Here is a 21,715-nt window from a genome sequence, read left to right as displayed (position 1 = left end):
AACTATATGACCCCCCTCATATAGTAAAAGAATTTTTCCCATATACCACCACCTAAATTCTACTATACTTTCTCTATCCATCTAGCTATCCCTCTATGCATTGACTAAGCTACCTTATTTTTTGTTGCATTTCAAAATAAGTAGCAGACCTCAGTACATTTCATCACTAAACACTTCAACATTTATGTCATTAACTAGAGTAAAGTATATATTTACAGTTTTTTCCAGGGTAAATATACATATATTTAAAGGTACAATTTGCTTAGATCTGGCAAATGTATACCAGATAACCCAAACTCCTGTCAAGATACATAGCCTTGGAGCCAGCATTGTGGAACAGCAGTTAAGCTGCTGCTTATAATGCTGGCATGTCTTATGAGAGTATTGATCTGAATCCTAGTTACTCCACTTCAAATCCACCTTCCTGCTAATGTGCCTGGAAAGGCAGCAAAAGATGGCTCAAGTACTTGGGCCATTGCCACCCATATAGGAGACTAAGATGAAGTTTCTGGCTCCTGGCTTCAGCCTGGCCCAGACCAGACCATTTGGGGAGGGAACCAACAGATGAAAGATCTCTCTCTCTCTCTCTTTCTCTTTCTCTCTCTCTTTCTGTGTGTGTGTGTGCGTGTTGCTCTGCCTCTGCTGTTTTTTTTTTTTCAAATAAATAAATTAAATACTTATTTTAAAAATTTATTTGAGAGGTAGAGTTACAGAGAGAAATGTCTTCTACCCACTGGTTTACTCCCCAAACAGCCACAACAGCCAGAGCTGAGCCAATCCAGAGCCAGAAGCAAGCAGCTTCCTCTGGGTCTTCCACACTGGTGCGGGGGCCCAAGCATTTGAGCCATCTTCTACTGCTTTCCCGAGCCATAGCAGAGAGTTGGATCAGAAGAGGAGCAGCTGGGACTCGAACCAGTGCCCATGTGGGATGCTGGCACCACAGGCGGAGGCTTAGCCTACTATGCCACAGCCATGGCCCCAAAATATTTATTTTAAAAATATTTATAACCTTACTTTCATCCCAGAAATCTCCTCTTTCCAATCAATGCTGACTGCTACACCAGACCCAGAGGCAACTACAAAAAAAAAAAAAAAAAAAAAAGTATGATGGGGCCAACTTTGTGGCGAAGTGGGTAAAGCGGCTGCTTGCAACACCAGCATCTTATATGGGCACTGGTTGGAGGCCCAGTTGCTTCACTTCTGATCCAGCTCCCTGCTAATGTGCCTGGAAAAGCAACGGAAAAAAGGCCCAAGCACTTGGACCCCTGCCACTTATGTGGGAGACCTAGAAGAAGCTCCTGGCTCCTAGCTCCAGCGTGGCCCAGCCCCAGCCAATACAGCATCCTGGGAAGTGAACCAAATGATGGAAGATATCTCTCTCTCTCTCTCCCCCCCCCCGTAACTCTGGCTCTAATAAATAAATAAATCTTTAAAAAAGTAAGAATTTGATAGGTAAAGATTAGGACAGAATCAAAGAAAAAGAAGAAAAATGATTTGAGGCCAGCATATGGAAAAATATTGTCTGGAGCAAGCACTTTGTGCAAAAATGGTAAAACTAGCATTTGGGGGGGATTTTTTTAAAGATTTATTTATTTATTTGAAAGGCAGAGTTACAGAGAGGTACAGAGAGAGAGAAAGAGAGAGAGAGATCTTCTATCTATCCACTGGTTCACTCCCCAAATAGCTGCAATGGCCAGAGCTGGTCCAATCCAAAGCCAGGAGCCAGGAGCTTCTTCTTGGTCTCCCACATGAATGTAGGGTTCCAAGTACCTGAACTATCTCCCGCTGGTTTCCCAGGCCATAGCAGAAAGCTGGATTGTAAGTGGAGCAGCTAGGACTTGAACCGGTGCCTATATGGGGTATCAGCACCACAGACAGTGGCTTTACCCACTATACCACAGTGCCAGGCCCAGCATTTGGTTTTATAAATGTATTTATTTATTTGTTTATTTGGCAAGGAGAGAGATCTCCCATCTGTTGGTTCGCTCCTCCAAATGCCCTCAATAGGCAGGACTACACCAGAGCAAATCCAGGAGCTTGAAACTCAATCTAGGTCTCCAACATGGGTAACAGGAACCCAACTACTGCTTGAGCCATCACATGCTGCCTCCCAGAGTGAGTATTTTAAAGAAGCTGGAATCCGAAGTGGAGTTGGTATTTGAACTCTGGCACTCCAATATGGGATGCTGGTGTCCTAAGTTGGGAGGGTCTTAATGGCTACACTGAACACTGACCCTAGAGCTATAATTTTTTTAGCACTATTTGTAGGTCCAGTGCTGGTTATGTTAATTAACCCAATTTTTATCTCTAAAACAACCATACAAATATCCCCATTTGACAAATGAGAAAATTGAGTCACCTTCAAACAACACCAGGAATTGAATGCAAGTGATCTGACTCCAGCAATCACACTCATAGGCAACATAATTTGATGTTTATGGTAGAAAATCAAGGGAGAAAAGATGCACTGGTGAGGTGGGCCCTGATCCAACAGGACCATAGATGCCATAGTAATCCTTCATGAAAAATGCTCAGATTTTTTTTAGAATGGACATTGTGAGAAAGCAGTATTCTTGGGGAAAAATTTAACCTCAACCTCAACTTTACCCCTCTTAGAAAAATCAACTCAAAATGCATCACATACATAAAACATGAAACAATAAAATTTTTGGAATATAATGTAAGAAAAAATAGGACCTAGAGCTTGCTGAAAGTTATTAGACATGACATTAAAAGCAAATACATGAAACTTGTATAACTTAAATAAAATTTAAACAAAGAAATGACATCAAAATCATGAGCCATGAAAAATATGGATGAAACTGCACTTTGTCAAAATGTAAAATCTTCATTCTGTGGAAGAGCCTGTTGAGAAGATGAAAAGGCAAGCCACATTTTCAAACTGCATATCTTACAAAGGATTTGCAGCTAGAATACATAAGAAACGTTACAAACTCAAAAGTGAAGGGACTGGCATTGTGGTACAGCAGGTTAAGCCATCACTTGCAATGCTGGCATCCCATATCAGAATGCTGGCTTGAGTCCCAGCTGCTCTGTTTCCAATCCAGCTCACTGCTAATACACTGGGAAGACAGTGGAAGATGGCCCAAGTGCTTGGGCCCCTGCCACCCATGTGGAAGACCAGAATGGAGCTCATGGTTCCTGGCTCCTTGTTCCAGCCTGACCCAGTCCTGGCTATTATGACCATCTGGGGAATAAACCAGAGGGTGGAAGATATCTCTCTCTCTCTCTCTCTTTCTCTCCCTCTCTCTCTCTCCTACTCTGCCTTTCAAATAAATAAATATTTTTAGACCTAGACTTACAAAAACTCAACAGTAAAAAATTAAATCACAATAACTCAATTAGCAGATAAGCACAGATCACAAATGCACTCTTTATAAACATCATTAGTTGGGGGCTGGCGGCCTTGTGGTGTAGCAGATCAAGCAGCTGCCTGTGATGCTGGCCATGCATATAGGCACAAGTTTCAGACCCTGCTGTTCTACTTTTTGTCTACCACCCTGCTAATGTACCTGGCAAAGTAGCAGAAGATGGCCCAAGTACTTGCACCCCTGCACCCACATTGGAGACCTAGAAGAAGCTCCTGGCTTCTGGCTTCAGCCCAGCCCAGCCCCTGCCATTGTGGCCAATTGGGGAGTAAAATAGCAGACTGAAGATCTCTCCCTCTCTCTGTAGCTCTGCCTTTCAAATAAATAAACAATATTTTTAGAAGTCAATAGGGAAATGCAAATTAAAATCACAATGAGATATCACTTAACACCTATTAGAGTACATAAGATAAAATTAGTGACAACACCAAATATTAGCAAAAATATGGAAAAACTAGAACCTTCACGCAAAGGTACTTCAAAAGGTTCATAGAAAATGGAATTAAATGGTATGAATTTTCCATGAACTTCTTGAACTCTCCTCATACATAATTTGGGGCATATAAAATCAGGCAACCACTCTGGAGAACTGATTAGCAGTTTCTCATACTAAACATGTAACTACCATTTGACTGTGCAATCTCACTTCTGGTTATTTATTCTAGAGACACATATTCATTGAAAGCTTATTTGTAATAGCCCATAACCATAAGCAAACCAAGTATTCTTCAATAGGGGAGTGAATAAACAAACTATGGTACATCTACGCCATGGAATAGTACCTAGCAGAAAAAAAGGAAGAGACTATTAACACATGCAACAAGTTCAGTGGATATCAAGGGAATTATACTGAGTAAGGGGGAAAAGTCAGCCTCAAAATGGCACATGACTGAACATGAATAACATTTTTAGGGTGACAAATTTACAGTGATGGAAACAGATTGGTAATGTCGGGGATTACAGGTGGGGAAGGGTCTAACTATAAAATGGTAGCACAAGAGAATTTCTTCGTGCTGTTGGTACAGTTCTTTATTCTAGTTATGGTGTTGGGTAACAACTATGTACATATTATAAAATGTCATAGAGCTTTTTATGGACTGAATTGTGTTCCCCCCAACATTCATACATTGAAGCCCTAACCCCCCCAGTACCTTAGAATATGGCTATTTTTGGAGATAAGCCATTAAAGAAGTGAAGAGGTTAAAATGACACTGTTAGAAGAGGCCCTAATCCAATCTGAATGGTGCCCTTATAAGGAGAAGAGATTAGGACACACCGAGAGACATCAAAGGTACAAATATAAGGAAGGAAGACCACATCAAGAGAGAGCAGGAAGGCAGCCACCTGCAACCCAAGGAGAGAGACCTCAGAATAAAGTCAACCAGAGTCAGTGCTACAGCGCAGCAGGTTAAGCAGCCACTTGTAATTCCGGCATCCTATATGGGTTCACCAGTTTGAGTGTCAGCTGCTTTGCTTCTGATCCAGTTCCCTGCTAATGGCCTGGGAAAGCAGTGGAAGTTGGCCCAAGTGCTTGGGCCCCTGCCACCCATGTGGGGAGACCAGGATGCAGTTCCAAGCTCCTGGCTTTGGGCTTCAGCCTAGCCCAGAACTAGCTGTTGTGGCCATTTGGAAAGTGAACCGGGACATGGAATATCATCAGTGTCTCTCTCTCTTTCTCTCTCTCTCTACTTCCCTCTCTCTCTGTCTTTCAAGAAATAAATAAATAAAAATCATTTTTTAAGAAATAAAAACAGAATGATATCAACCCTACTGACACCATGATCTTAAAATTGTAACAAATAAACTTCTGTTGTGTTTAGGCCACCAAGTTTGTGGTATTTTGTTTATGGCAGTCTGAGAAAACTAATACAGGACTATATAATAAAAACAACAAATTTCTGCATATAAAAACTGGTGAAATAGAGGCTGGCATGAACCAGTGGATGGGATATTCTCTCTCTCTCTCTCTCTCTCTCTCTCTCTCTCTCTCTTATTCTGCCTTTCAAACAAACAAATAAATCATTTAAAAAAACTGGTGAAATAGGATAAGGTTGCATTAGTCTGCTCAGGATGCCATAACAAAATACCACAGATGTGGTAGCTTATACAATAAACTTTTTCTCCTCACAGTTCTGGAGGCTAGAAGCCAAGTTCAAGGTACCATGATTGGTTTCTGGTGAGGTCTCTTCCTGGCTTGTAGATGGCCACCTCCTCACTGATATCTCTTTCTCTTCTTATAAGGACACCAAGCCGATCAGATTAGGGTCTTAAACTTAACAGCCTCATTTAATCCTAATTACTTCTCTAAAGGTCTTAATCTCCAAGTATAATCACATTTTTTTTTGACAGGCAGAGTGGACAGTGAGAGAGACAGAGAGAAAGGTCTTCCTTTGCCGTTGGTTCACCCTCCAATGGCCGCCGCGGCCGGCGCGCTGCGGCCGGCGCACCGCGCTGATCCGATGGCAGGAGCCAGGAGCCAGGTGCTTTTCCTGGTCTCCCATGTGGGTACAGGGCCCAAGCACCTGGGCCATCCTCCACTGCACTCCCTGGCCACAGCAGAGAGCTGGCCTGGAAGAGGGGCAACCGGGACAGAATCCGGCGCCCCGACCGCGACTAGAACCCGGTGTGCCGGCGCCGCTAGGCGGAGGATTAGCCTAGTGAGCTGCGGCGCCGGCCGTATAATCACATTTTGAGTTAGAGCCTCCACATATGAATGAGGAGGAGAACACAATTCAGGTCATAAAAAAGTATATCATTGGATAAGAGGTTCCTACCAGGGCCGGCGCTGTGGCACAGCAGGTTAATGCCCTGACCTGAAGCGCCAGCATCCCATATGGGCACCGGTTCTAGTCCCAGCTGCTCCGGTTCTGATCCAGCTCTCTGCTGTGGCCTGGGATAGCAGTAGGAGATGGCCCAAGTTCTTGGGCCCCTGCACCCATGTGGGAGACCCGGAAGAAGCTCCTGGCTCCTGGCTTTGGATCGGCGCAGCTCCAGCCGTTGCGGCCATCTGGGGAGTGAACCAGCAGATGGAGGACCTCTCTCTCTGTCTCTACCTCTCTCTGTAACTCTGTATTTCAAATAAATAAAATAAATCTTTAAATAAAAAAGAAAATATACCATGGTTATGTAAGATATTATCATTGAGAAGAGCTGGATGAAGTGTACACAGAAATCTCTGCATGATTTTTGCAACTTGTAAGCCTGAAAGTATTCAAAATGTGAAGTTGAAAACAAACACATCAAAATAAATCCACATCAAAAGTCTTACAGTATACAAGAGCTTATGTCAGGGCGGCACTGTGGCATAGTGGGTAAAGCTGCCACCTGCAGTGCTGGCATCCCATATCAGCACCAGTTTGAGTCCTGGCTGCTCCACTTCCCATCCAGCTCTCTGTTATGGCCTGGGAAAGCAGTAGAAGATGGCCTAACTCCATGGGCTCCTGCACCCGCATGGGAGACCTGGAAGAAGCTCCTGGCTCCTGGATTCGGATCGGTGCAGCTCCAGCTGTTGTGGCCAACTGGGGAGTGATCCAGCGAATGGAAGACCTCTCTCTCTCTGCCTCTGCTCTCTGTACTCTGCCTTTCAAATAAATAAATAAGTCTTTAAAAAGAAAAATAGTTTATGTCATTGCTCTTCCCATACCACAGAGGAACCAAAACAAGTTAGATTTTGCTTTCACAACTTACAGGCTCTGCAACCTTCGCCAATTCACCTGAGCTTTCTGAGCCCCATTCTCTATATTCTTAACATCATGGCAAGTAGGGAAGAGAACTGCTTGGGTCATCAAGAGCCCTGGATCTTTTCTTGTGTTGTTTCTCCCATTAACTGTGTATTTTTGACATATCACTTCCTATCTTTTAGTAACATGGAGTAATCACTAAGCTGTAGTGGGGATCCCCTCCCTAAGCTGTAGTGGGGATCTAGGAGGCAACACCAGGAATTTGGCTCATTAACATCCTCATCTTGCTTTTAGCATTTTCTTTCCCAAGTAGCAAAAATAGAAGACAAGAGAAAAAGGGGGGAGAGAAATTAGGCAACATGTAAAACGGAGGAAGGAAAAAAAAAGCTGCACACCAGATGTTTTTTGAGAAATGAAGAAAGTGTGAGGTGAAGTAAGCGTTTGACAAGAATGTTCAGGAAGAAGATTAATCACTATTTCAGTGTTCCATGTCCAAAGTGATTGTGTCTTTGCTTGTTTGTCTGGGTCTGATTTCAGAATTAAAGAAACCAGCTTTCTCATTAAGGCAGGATGATGGGGGGTGGGGGCACACCAGGGCTCCTTTAAGGTTGGCCACTAATAGAGGACAGATGGAAATGACTGGAATGCCCTTAAATAAAGCAGAAAGCAGCTGAGAGAAAAACTGTTAAAAGAAAGTACATAAACAGTTTGACCACAAACTACCAGGTTCTGACTTGCTGATAGGGGTGTAAAACTTACTTGTCAGCTTGGTTTTAAGTGCCAAACAGTGAGTGCTGAAGTGGTAAGGAAGACCAGTCAACAGGCACAGTCACTCCCACTGTTCAAAATCTTTCCATGGTTTCTCACTGTCTACCAGAAAAAGTCCAAACTCCTCCTGTTGAATGTGAGGGCCTCAGTAAGCAGGCAGAAACCTGCCTTCCAGCCTTCTCCCCAGTGGGATCCTAGATCCATGAAATCAGAGGAACGTATAGACTGCCCCCTTCAAAAAACACATTGGACTGAAAGTCAAAAGATCCAGATTCAAGTCCCCTCCTTCCCATAAACTGGCTATATAACATTGAAAGAAAAGCCCTGCTTTCTCCCTCTGTCAAATGAGGTTAACCACCACCTTGATGACATCACAAGCTTTTTATGAGGAGTGCAACAACAGATACATAATCACCTATAGATCCCAACAGGTTTTGAGCAACAAGTTTCCATCTACCATGGCTGAAGCTTTCTCACTCTTGAAAATGATCAGTCCTAAATTTCTCCTACTTAAGAAAGAACGCATCTAGGATCAATAATTTCATCATCTGAGCACTTCTGAAGATTTACCAAAGATGTTCTGAGATACGGTATTCTCATATCTTTTGCCTCACCACCCGAAGCCTATCTTCTCTATCTTACACAAAGTATCGTGGCTTCTACTAGCTACATGGAATTTTAGTAGTTGGTTCATGGACCTGTCCCCCCATCCCATCCAGAGTATGGAGCACTCAACAGAAAGGATTGTGTCTTATTGAATTTAATATGCCCAACATCTAATATGTAGTAGATCTCAAGAAAGATTTATAGAATTGGAGAACTGAATTTCTTCAAAATGTTATGACACTGCTTAAACTAACATGGAGTTACAAAGATTCATAGATATAATGCTGATGACACTTAAATCAACTCATTTGAACAAATATTGACTTAGAACAAACTGTACATAGGGCAACCAGCTAGGCAGTAGGTATCCCTCTGAAAATGAGACAGAGTCTGGCATGGGTGCCAGTTCTCAGTCTTCTTGCACACTGGAATCACCTGGGGAAGCACTGGATAAAACTGATGTCTGGGTCCCCACCCCAGGGATTGCAGTTTAATTCATTTGGGATGCAGCCTAGCATCAGAATTTTTTAATTTTCAGCCTAAGCTGTGAATTCCTCTTCTTACGGTAGAAAAAGGCATGAAACAAGTAATTTTGAATGCAATGAGTATTTTGAAAGGGGAAGAATGCTATGGGAAGTTACCATCTTTTTTTGGGAGTGTTGATTTCTATATCCAGGAAAGGAATGGAAATGAAGACATCCTCAGATGAAGGAAAACCATCAACTTGTCATCAGCAGACCTATCAAAAAAGAATGGTTAAAGGGAGTTCTCTAAACAGAAAATAATTATTGAAAAAATAAATCTTGGAGCCTCAGGAAAGAAAAAAGAACAAGGATGTACTTTTCTCTAAAGGGAGGAGAGAACTTCCACTTTGCTTATGGCCTTGTAGACTCAAAAATCTTCCATAGCCTAGGCAGCTCATGTCAAGAGTTTTGGATGGTCACTGATGTCATACATAAGAGTGTTAATTGTTAAATTAAGAACAGGAGTCACTATACACTAACTCCCCATGCAGGGCCTCTGTCCTCAATGAATTGTATTATGAGAGTTAACTGTAAAATTAGTTCTCAAACAGTTTTGTGTATGTGTGTCTGTGTGTGTGTGCAAATTGTTGAACTCTTTACTTAGTATAGAGTTGGTCTTCTGGGTACAAAGTTAATTCAAAATGAATCTTCATGGAGAATGGGACTGGCTAGGGGAGAAGGAAGAGGAGGAGGTGTGGGAGGGCAGGTATGATGGAAAGAATCACTATATTCTTAAAGTTGTACTTATGAAATTTGTATTCCTTAGAAAATAAATTTAAAAAGAACAATCAAGAAGGTAAAAATACTCCTTCTCTTAAAATGTTCCTAAATTATGTTTGATGGTTTAAACATAATCATAGCACTATCTTATGTGTTTTCAATGTATGTACGAGAATATTTAAAACAATTATGAATAAGGGAGGGTCACTCCTGGGCATTTATTCCAGAGAAATGGAAACATATTTATATAAATACCTAAACATATTCTTCATCACAGCTTTATTTGTAATACCCCTAAACTGGAAAAATCAAAATGTTCTATAATAGGTAAATCATTAAACAAACTATGGTACATAGAAAGCATGGAATACTACACAGTAATAAAAAAGATCAAGCTATTTATAAAGGCAACAACACGGATGAATCTCAAGGGCAGAATGCTGGATAAGAAAGCCAATCCCAAAATGTCATATACTATTTAAGATTCCATTTAGGCCGGCACCGCGGCTCACTAGGCTAATCCTCCGCCTTGCGGCGCCGGCACACCAGGTTCTAGTCCCGGTCAGGGCACCGGATTCTGTCCCGGTTGCCCCTCTTCCAGGCCAGCTCTCTGCTGTGGCCAGGGAGTGCAGTGGAGGGTGGCCCAAGTTGTTGGGCCCTGCACCCCATGGGAGACCAGGAAAAGTACCTGGCTCCTGCCACCGGATCAGCACAGTGCACCGGCTGAAGCGTGCCGGCCGCGGCGGCTATTGTAGGGTGAACCAACGGCAAAGGAAGACCTTTCTCTCTGTCTCTCTCTCTCACTGTCCACTCTGCCTGTCAAAAAAAAAAAAGATTCCATTTATATGATATTCTCAAAATGACTAAAGTACAGGGATATGGAACACAGAGTAGTAGGTGAAAGTGGTTAGAGAAAATGGGAGGGGAAGATGTGGAAGTGACTATTAAAAGGTAACATGAAAGATATTTGTAATCGAACTATTCTGTATGTTGATAGCAATGGTGCCTATGTGAATCTGTATATGTGATAAAATGGCATACAACTGTATATACACATTGTATTAAGGTCAGTATTCTGCTGTTGTTATTGGACTATAAGATATAACAACTTGGGGAAGGGTACATGAGACATCTCTGTACTATCTTTTTATTTAACATTTATTTATTTTCACCTACTTAAAAGGCAGAACAAAAGAGAGAGAGAGGGGGAACCTTCCATTTATTGATTCATTCCTTAAATGCCCACAATAGCCATGGTTGGGCCAGGTTAAAGCCAGAACACCATTTAGGTCTCCTACATGAATGACAAGGGTCTAAAACTTGAGCCATTGTCTGCTGCCTCCTGAGATACATTAGCAGGAAGCTGGATAAGAAGCAGAGGAGTTAGAACTCAAATCAGCACTCCAATGTGGGATGCAGGAAAGCAAAGCAACAGCTTAACCAGCTGTACCACAATACCCACCCATCTTTACTAGCTATGTAACTTCCTGTGAATCTATACTTATTTTGAAGTAGAAAAGAAGCTGATTATCACCATAAAACAGCTATATATCAATTTATTATTGGATAAACAATGTAAAAATGAAGTCAATGTAACATCAATTACCTAAAATGTGAGCGTATGGGAGAAATAAAAGTATAGAGTGTTTATATGATCGAAGTTGAGTTGTTATCACCTTAAAACAGGACATTGCAACTATAATATAATATATAGGTCCCATGATAGCCACACAGGAAAAATCTGTAATTTATAACACAAAAGATTAAGGAAACTGACTGAAACATACCACCACAAAATGTCATCAAATCAAAAGGGGAAAAGAGCAAGAAAGGAACAAAGAAACAGAGGAATGGCAAAACAGTCAGAAAAATAAAATGGCAATTAGTAAGTCCTTTCCAGTCAATAATGACTTTAAATGTAAATGAATTACATTCTCCAATTAGAAGACACAGAGTAGTTGAATGGTTTGGAAAAAAAATAAGAAACAGAAGATCACAATATACCTTGCCTACAAGAGACTCACTTCAGCTTTAAGGACACACCCAGACTGAAAGTGAAGGTTTAGAAAAAGATATTCCATGCAAATGATAACCAAAATAAAGCAGAGGTGGCTATACTTACATCAGACAATATTACATTAAGTCAAAAACTGTCATAAGAGACAATGAAATTCATTATCTACTGATAAAGGAGTCAATTCATCAAGAGGGTAAAACAATTGTAAATATTTATACATCCAACATCAGAACACATAAATATATACAATAAAAACTAAAAGAACTAAACAAAGAAATAATAAACATCAATAACATGATAATACACCACTCTCAACAATGGATAGAACATCTAGACAGAAAATGAATAAGGAAACAGTGGGTCTGACAACACGATGGACCAATTTGACTGAATAGACATACACAGAACATTTCATAAAACAGCAGTAGAATATACACTTTTCTCAGATACACTCAGAAAATGCACCAGGACAGAACATATATTAGACCACAAAACAAGGCTTAACAAATTCAGAAAGATTAAAACCATACCAAGGATCTTTTTGGTCTACAGTGGTATGAAACTAAAAATCAGTAACAGGAGGAAAGCTGGAAAGTTCACAAATGCATAGAATTTTTTAAAAAATCCTAAAAAACCAATTAGCCAAAGAGAAATAAAAAGGAAAAAATTCTAAAGTCTTGATGCAAATGAAAATGGGAATATAATGTACCAAAACGTAAGGGATGCAGCAAAAACAATTAAAAGAAAAGTTTATAATAATATAATAAACACCTACATTTAACAGTCTCAAACAACCTAACCTCATACTTCAAAGAAGTAGAAAAAGAGAAACAAACTAAGCCTAAAAGTAATAGAAGGAAAGGAACAATAAAATTGGAATAGGAATAAAAAAGAGTATAAAAACAATATAAAAGATTAACAAAACTAAGAAGTTTTTTTTAAGGTAAATAAAATTGGCAAACATCTGGCTAGACTAAGGAAAAAAGAGGATTCAAATAAATGAAATCAGAAATGAAAGAGGACATACTAGGGGTCAGTGTTGTGGTGTTTTAAGTAAAGCTGCCACCTGCAATGAAAATTTTCCATCATTTTTTGAAGTCCTCTCATGTCATCTCAGCTCTGATATCTCTTTTTTAATATTTGTTTTATTTGAAAGGCAGAGGGAGAGATAGAGAGGGAATCTTTAATCTGTCAGTTCACTCCCCAGATGGCCATAATGACCAGAGCTGGGCCAGACAAAAGCCAGGAGACAAGAGCCAGGAGCCAGGAGCTTCATTTGGCTTGCCCATGTGGGTGCAAGGGGCCCAAATAATTGGGCCGTCATCTGCTCCTTTCCCATGTGCGTTAACAGAGAGCTGGATTGGAAGTGGAGCAGCCGGGATTCAAACTGGTGGCCATAAAAATGGTACAAAGTTAAAAACTTTTATCTCTAAGATCAGGAACAAGACAAGGATGTCCATGCGCACCACTTCCATTCTACTTAGTACTTAGAAACCTTGGAACAATTAGCAAAGAAAAAGAACTACAAGGCATCCAAATAGGAAAGGAAGATGGAAAATTGTCTCTGTAGATGGCATGATCCTACCTAAAAATTCCAACAAATAAAAAAACTTGTTAGAACAAATAAATGACTTCGGTAAAGTTGGAGGATTAAACAACTCAACATACAAAAGTCAATGGCATTTCTACACATTAAAAATAAACTATCTGAAAAGCAGATAAAGGAAAAGTCTCATTTTCAATAGTATCAAAGTCAATAAAGTACTCAGGAATATATTTAACCAAGGAGGTGAAAGACTTGTACACTGAAAGCTAAGAAACACTAGTGAAAAAAATTGAAGAAGATATAAATGAACAAAAAACATTTGGTGTTCAAGGATTGGAATTAATCAGTAGTGTTGAAATGGCCATACTATTCAAAGTGGCCTATAGAGTCAATGAAATCCCTATCAAAGTTCAAATGGTATTTTTCACAGAAATAGAAAAGCAAGTCTAAATTTTATTTGGATACAAAAAATCCTCAGTGGCCAAAGCAATCTTGAGCAAGAACATCACACTTCCTGATGTAAAATTATATTACAAAAGTGGGGGAGGGGCAAGGACAGGCATTGGGTGTGTTGCTTAGGATGCTACTTGGGATTCCCACATCCTCTGTCAGTTGAAGTTTTGGCTTTTTTCCCATTCTAGCTTTCTGCTAATGTGCACTGTAGGAGGCAGCAGGTGATAGCTGAAGTAGTTAGGTCCCTGCCATCACATGGAGAGATCCAGCTTAATTTCCCAGCTCCCAACTGATGGGGTATTTGGGAAATTTACCAAAAGATGGAATCTCAATCTCTCTCTCTTTCTCTCTCCCCCCTGTCTTTCAAATAAAAAAATTGCAAAGCAATAGTCTCTTCAATAAACGTTGTTGAAAATATGGGATATCCACATGCAAAAAATGAAATTGGACCTTTATATTACATTATACACAAAAAGTAACTCAAAATGGGTTAAAGACTTACCTGTAAGACTTGAAAGCATGAAGTTCTTAGAAGAAAATGTAGAGGGCCAGCGCCGCGGCTCACTAGGCTAATCCTCCGCCTTGCGGTGCCTGCACACCAGGTTCTAGTCCCGGTCGGGGCGTTGGATTCTGTCCCGGTTGCTCCTCTTCCAGGCCAGCTCTCTGCTGTGGCCAGGGAGTGCAGTGGAGGATGGCCCAAGTTGTTGGGCCCTGCACCCCATGGGAGACCAGGAGAAGCACCTGGCTCCTGCCATCGGATCAGTGTGGTGCACTGGCCGCAGCGCGCCGGCGGCGGTGGCCATTGGAGGGTGAACCAATGGCAAAAGGAAGACCTTTCTCTCTGTCTCTCTCTCTCTCACTGTCCACTCTGCCTGTCAAAAAAATAAAAAAAAATTTTTTTTTAGTTTAAAAAAAGAAGAAAATGTAGGGGAAAAGTTACTTGTCATTGGTCTTCAGAATGATTTTTTGGATAGGACGTGAAGAACTCATGCAATAAAAGGAAAAATAAACAGATTATCAAACTAGGAAAACAATCAACAAAGTGAAAAAAAACCTACAGGATGAGAGATAGTATTTATTAACCACATATATTTTAACGGGTTAATATCCAAAACATATCAGAAATTCATGTAACTCAATAGCAACAACAACAACAAAAACAATAAGGGGCAATAACTTGGTTTAGTGGTTAAGATACCATTTGAGATGCTCACATCCTATATTAGAGTGCCTGGGGTTTAAGGCCCAGCTCTGTTCTGGATTCCAACTTACTGCTAATTGTTGCCCCCTATGAGGCGGCCGGTTATGGCTCAAACATTTGAATCCCTGCCACCTGGACTGAGTTCCTAGTTCCTAGCTTTGGCCTTGCTCAGCCCCAGCTGATGTGGGCATTTGGGGAGTAAACCAATGAGTGGGAGGTTTGTTCATTCTCTCTCTCCTTCTCAAGTAAATAAACAATAAATAAATAATTTTTAAATGACACAAGACCTGAACCTGAATAGGCATTTTTCTAAAGGCATACAAATGGCCAATAGGTACACAAACAGGTGCTCAAATCACTGATCATCAGAAAACTACAAATAAAAAATCACAAAGAGTTATCATCTTGAACCAGTTAAGACAGTTATTATTAAAAAGATAAAGACTAACAAGTGTTGGTGAGAATGTGGAGTAAAGGAACCTTTGACACTGTTGTACTTTTAGTAGGAATGTAAATTAGTATAGCCACTATTGAAAAGAATATAGATTCTTCAAAAAATTAAAAATAGAACTACTATATAACCCACAATCCCACTTCCATGTATATATCCAAAGGAGTCAAAATAAATATCTCAAAGAGATAGGTGTACTCCCATTGCAGAATTATTTACAATAACCAAGATATAAAACAACCTGTGTGTCCATTGACACATGAGTGGATAAAGAAAATGTGACAGGTATATATATATATATATATATATATATACACACACACTCTTATATATAACAAAATAGTATTCCACCATTAAAAAAGAAGAAAATTCTACCATTTGCAACAACAGAAATGAACCTGGAGGGCATTGTGTTAAGTGAAATAATTCAGAGAAAGTCAATATGGTATGATCTCATTCATACTATGTGCAAGCTAAAAACGTCAGACTCATAGAAATTGAGTAAAATGGTAGTTGCCAGAGTTTGAGAGGTGGGAAAAATGAGAAGATGTTGGTCAAAAGATATATAGTCTCAGTTCTGAGCATCTAATGTACAGCATGATGAGAATAATTAATAATTATGTAGTATATACTTGAAATTTGTAATGAGACATCTTAACTATTCTCATCACACATACCAAAACAGATCACTATTTGAGGTGATATATATGCTAACCTGATTTTGGTAATAATTTCACTGTATACACATATATGAAAGCATCATACTGTATGCCCCTTATCAATAAACCAGGGTGGTGATTAATTAATTGTCACCCTAGCTAAAAGCTTGATTACAATTTTATGAGCGAATTTGAGATGGAATCACTGAGCTAAATCAATCCCAAATTCCTGACCCATGTAAATTGTGTGAGATAATAAATGTATATTGCTTTTAAAGGTCACTAAGTGTTTGGGCAATATGTTATGCAGCAATATGTAACTAATACCCATTTGATATGCCCATAGTTTTTCAAAGATTTTTTGCAAATTCATGAAAGGAGTTGATCAAGTAAAAAATCTTGCTTTTTATGATATCCTGGTTGGGTTTTGTTATTAATATTATGTTAGCCTCACAAAATGAATTGGAGAGTGTTTCCTCTTTTTGTACTAAGTTTCTAAATGATTGGTATGTTTTCTTCCTCAAATATGTGGGGGAATCCACACAAGATGCTATCTGGACCTGGAGTTTTCTTCATGGGCAAGTTTTTAATAAATGAATCTTTTTTTTTTTTGTTTTTGTTTTCGTATTTTTTTGTTTGTTTGTTTGTTTGTTTTTGTTTTTTTGTTTTTTTTTGTTTTTTTTTTTTTGACAGGCAGAGTGGATAGTGAGAGAGAGAGAGACAGAGAGAAAGGTCTTCCTTTGCCGTTGGTTCACCCTACAGTGGCCGCCACGGCTGGTGCGCTGCGGCCGGCGCACCACGCTGATCCGAAGGCAGGAGCCAGGTGCTCCTCCTGGTCTCCCATGGGATGCAGGGCCCAAGCACTCAGGCCATCCTGCACTGCCTTCCTGGGCCACAGCAGAGAGCTGGCCTGGAAGGGGGGCAACCGGGAAAGAATCCGGCGCCCGGACCAGGACTAGAACCCAGTGTGCCGGTGCCGCTAGGTGGAGGATTAGCCTAGTGAGCCGCGGCACCCGCCAATGAATCAGTTTTATCAATAGATAGATAACCACTTCTTGTACTGTCATATCTTTACCCCTGAAAGAAGTCAGACAATGAGGGATCAATGCTTGTGCCTTCCTAGTTTGCTACCAATGAAACACTCACTTTATTTTTTTTTTATCTTTTATTTAATGAATATAAATTTCCAAAGTACGACTCATGTGTTACAATGGCTTCCCCCCCCATACCGTCCCTCCCACCCACAACCCTCCCCTTTCCCACTCCCTCTCCCCTTCCATTCACATCAAGATTCATTTTCGATTATCTTAATATACAGGAGATCAGCTTAGTATACCTTAAGTAAGTATTTCAACAGTTTGCTCCCACACAGAAACATAAAGTGAAATATAATAGATGATTTTTTTTAAATGATGATGAAATCAGATCAGACCTATTGTCATGTTTAATCCCAGTGAGAATCAAGTTGGGAATTGATAATTTCTTTTTTTTTTTTTACAGAAGATCAGTTTAGTGTACATTAAGTAAAGATTTCAATCGTTTGCACCCCCATAGAAACACAAAGTGGAATATACTGTTTGAGTACTCATTATAGCATTAAGCCTCAGTGTACAGCACGTTAAGGACAGAGATCCTACATGAGGAGTAAGTGCACAGTGACTCCTGTTGTTGACTTTACAAATTGACACTCCTGTTTATGGCATCAGTAATCTCCCTATGCACCAGTCATGAGTTTCCAAGGCTATGGAAGCCCCTTGAGTTCTCCAACTCTTATCTTGTTTAGACACGGTCATAGTCAAAGTGGAGGTTCTCTCCTCCCTTCAGAGAAAGGCACCTCCCTCTTTGAAGACCTGTTCTTTCCACTGGGATCTCACTCACAGAGATCTTTTTGCCAGAGTGTCTTGGCTTTCCATGCCTGAAATACTCTCATGGGCTTTTCAGCCAGATCCGAGTGCCTTTAGGGCTGATTCTGAGGCCAGAGTGCTATTTAGGACATCCGCCATTCTATGAGTCTGCTGAGTATCTCACTTCCCATGTTGGATCACTCTCCCCTTTATTTATTCTATCGGTTGGTGTTAGCAGATACTAGACTTGTTTATGTGCTCCCTTTGACTCTTAGTCCTTTCATTATGATCAATTGTGAACTGAAATTGATCACTTGGAATAGTGAGATGGCATTGGCACATGCCACCTTGATGGGATTGAATTGGAATCCCCTGGTATGTTTCTAACTCTACCATTTGGGGCAAGTCAGCTTGAGCATGTCCCAAATTATACCTCTCTTCCCTCTCTTATTCCCACTCTTATGTTTAACAGGGATCACATTTCAGTTAATTTTCAACACTTAAGAATAACTGTGTGATAATTACAGAATTAAACCAGTCATATTAAGTAGAACAGACAAAAAAAAATACTATGAGGGATAATGTATTAAGTTGTCCATTAGCAGTCAGGGCTATGCTGATCAAGTCACCATTTCTCATAGTGTCCATTTCACTTCAGGAAGTTTCCTTTTTGGTGTTCAGTCAGTTGTCACCGATCAGGGAGAACATATGGTATTTGTCCCTTTGGGACTGGCTTACTTCACTCAGCATGATGGAAACACTCACTTTAATAGTCTTCCTCTTCTACTTATTCTCTGCCTATTCAGCAAAATCTGCTTTATGCAGCAACAAATTTTATTGTGACTCTCTTTCTGGAGACTCCAAGGCATAAATTGTCAAAAACCAAAATGCACGTCACTTATTTGCTTTCCTACAATTAGCAGCCAACTATCAGTTTTATATCACTGTCGGTTCAATCCCTGTTGCTGAACAAACTTTCCAGAACACAAATATCCATCTAAGATGTCAATGTAAAATATGGGCTCCAGGAGCATGTCATAATTCAGTGTCATCTACCAACTTGATCCCTTATCCATCATGTTTTACGTGGGACAATTGATTCCTTTTTCTGGCGTTTATCTATCACTAACCACGATCTCATTCATTAAGAAACAGGGACTGTGATGAGGAAATTAGACTCCATGAAGGGAAGTCAGGCTGAAAGGGAAGAAAAGGAAGTTTTAATTTTGCAGGGTGTCACAAGCGAAAGCAAATCCCTAAGTCCCCAAAAGCAAAACCCCCAACTCAGCTCATGAGAGTTAAATGGGGGCATTAAAGTGAGGAGACTAAAAGCACCATGAGAGGGCGCTAGGCAAGGGAAAGCACACTCATGACTTCTCAAGGCATCCTTATGCCTCTTTGACCACCTTAAGTTATTTCTTTCAAGTGCAAACATCAATTCTGCTTCTCTCCCAAGTAAAGAACTTCAAACTGCAGGCATGTGTACTCTGTCACTGCCATAACATGAAAGTCCCCATCTTCGCAGCTGCTGGTATCAATCCCCACTATCCAGCCACAGTGAATCAGGGCACTGCAGCAATTGCAGGCTACATGGCAGGCACCATAAGGGATGCAGTCTTGACTTCCACAGACCAGAAAAGGCTTTGAGAAAGTGCCTTGGAGACCTCCCTTGGCGGCCTCCCCATACACCTCAGCTGCTCTGGTCCTGCTGAAAGACTCAGAGGAAAGGTGAACCAGCCAAACAGAGCTAGTAAGTTCTTACCTGTCGCCTTGGTTAATTAGAGACCGCAGCTTCTGGCTTGACATGTGAAAAGGGATTAGGAAGAAATGGGAGGGAGGATGAGAAGATGAAAGTGACTGTGGAGGAAGACAGCTCAACCCCATAAAAGTGGCAAGGGAAAATGCTTGATAACAGGGAAAATGGTCTTTTGTAGAAGGTCTCCCTCCCCACCCCATTCCACCCCTCCAGCCCAGGTTTTTACCTTTTTTTTTTTTTAAATCATCCTTACTGTGCAGGAAGAGCTACTACAAAAGAATAAGGAGTCACCTTGTCTTGCAACCTCCACCAAACTCCTCCCACCCAGCTTCAAAGGCTGGGAAATGCAGCCGACTTACAGAGAAAAAGAAGTCTGCACGGGCTCCCTTACTCCTCACTAATCTGCACACCATTTGAAACCAACTTCCCTTCTAAATACAGAGAGCTCATGGAAAGAAGGGCCCAGGATGTTTCAAATGGCTCTGGTTCCAGATTCAGAGCTACTACCTTAAGGTTAAGGTGAACAGAAAAACAGGGATATGAAGAACCCGTCCCACTCCACACTCCCCCACAATAACACCACTATTATCACCCATGAAATCATCCATGGAAGTCAACATGAGAATTCAGAAATACCAACCATCAGGAATTTGGAAAAGAAGTCCTTATGGTACCCGTGCCTCTGTACAAAAATATCTGCCTCTTGGCTGACAGGGACTACATACCAGGTTTTCTGATATAAAGTATTCATTTCTCCTTTGTAATAATAAGCATGTGGTGAGATTCTTTAAACATATGCAAATATTTCATTTTCCATCAAAACCTTACCCACTAACTTTAACATCTATTCATAATTCTTGGCTGAAAAACAATTATCATTACCATGGTTGCCAAATAGTGATTTTTTTTCCTAATTATATTATTCCTTCTAAAATCAACATAATTTAGGTCCTGATATCAGGTACTGAGAGTAAGAGTAATCTAGCATCACTTCTGCCAAACATTGTATAACCTCAATCTAATCATGAGAAAATATCAGAAAAACTCAAACTGAGGGACACTCTACAAAATGGCGCAAATTCTTCAGAAGTGGTAATGTGTAACAGATAAAGAAAGGCTAAGAATCTATTCCAAACAAAAAAGAGACTAAAGATGCAGTGTGTGATCTTGGATGGGGAGGGGATATTGCTATAAATGGCATTATTGAGACAATTGGCAAAATTTCAACATAGACTATAAATTATAAAAGAAACATTAAATAACTTGAACTCACAAATTTTACTGTGGAGAAATAGAAAAGCAATTCTTAAATTTCTAAAATTCATATGGGTCTACTGAAGACCTCAACTAGCATAATCCTGAGAAAGAAAAACAAAAGAAGACTTTACATTTCCAGGGTTCAAATTACATACAAAGCTATAGTATTCAAAATAGTTAGGTACTTCCATAAAACAGACAGAACACAATAGAGACCCCAGAAATAAATGGTCTGTAATTTTTGACAAGGGTACCAAGAAGACATAATGGAGAAAGAATGAACTCTTCAATAAATGGTGCTAGAAAAACTATATATTCACATGCAAAAGAATAGAATTGGACCCCTGCCTTATACCATACACAAAAATCAACTCAAATGGTTTAAAGAGCTGTTAATACCGATAATGTAAAACTCCTAGAAGGATAACACAGAGTAAAAGCTTCCTGAAATCGGTCTGGGCAATATTTTTTTGGTTGTTTACACCAAAGCAAAAATAAACAGGTGGTGCTTCATCAAACTAAAAAGCTTCTGTACACCAAAAGAAACTGTCAACAAAATGAAAAGCCAGCCTGTGAAATGGGAAAAAATATTTGTAAACTATGTTTAAGAGGTTCATACCAGGGCCGGCGCTGTGGCACAGCAGGTTAATGCCCTGACCTGAAGCGCCAGCATCCCATATGGGCGCCAGTTCAAGTCCTGGCTGCTCCACTTCTGATCCAGCTCTCTGCTCTGGCCTGGGAAAGCAGTGGAAGATGGCCCAAGTCCTTGGGCCCCTGCACTCACGTGGGAGACCCAGAGGAGGCTCCTGGCTCTTGGCTTCCCGTCAGCAGAGCTCCGGCCATT

This window comes from Oryctolagus cuniculus, chromosome X (genome assembly GCF_051225735.1).
Source record: "Oryctolagus cuniculus isolate XC-2025 breed Fujian yellow rabbit chromosome X, ASM5122573v1, whole genome shotgun sequence".
Classification (NCBI taxonomy): domain Eukaryota; kingdom Metazoa; phylum Chordata; class Mammalia; order Lagomorpha; family Leporidae; genus Oryctolagus; species Oryctolagus cuniculus.
The sequence above is the reverse complement of the archived record's forward strand: the minus strand, read 5'-3'. Positions refer to the sequence as shown.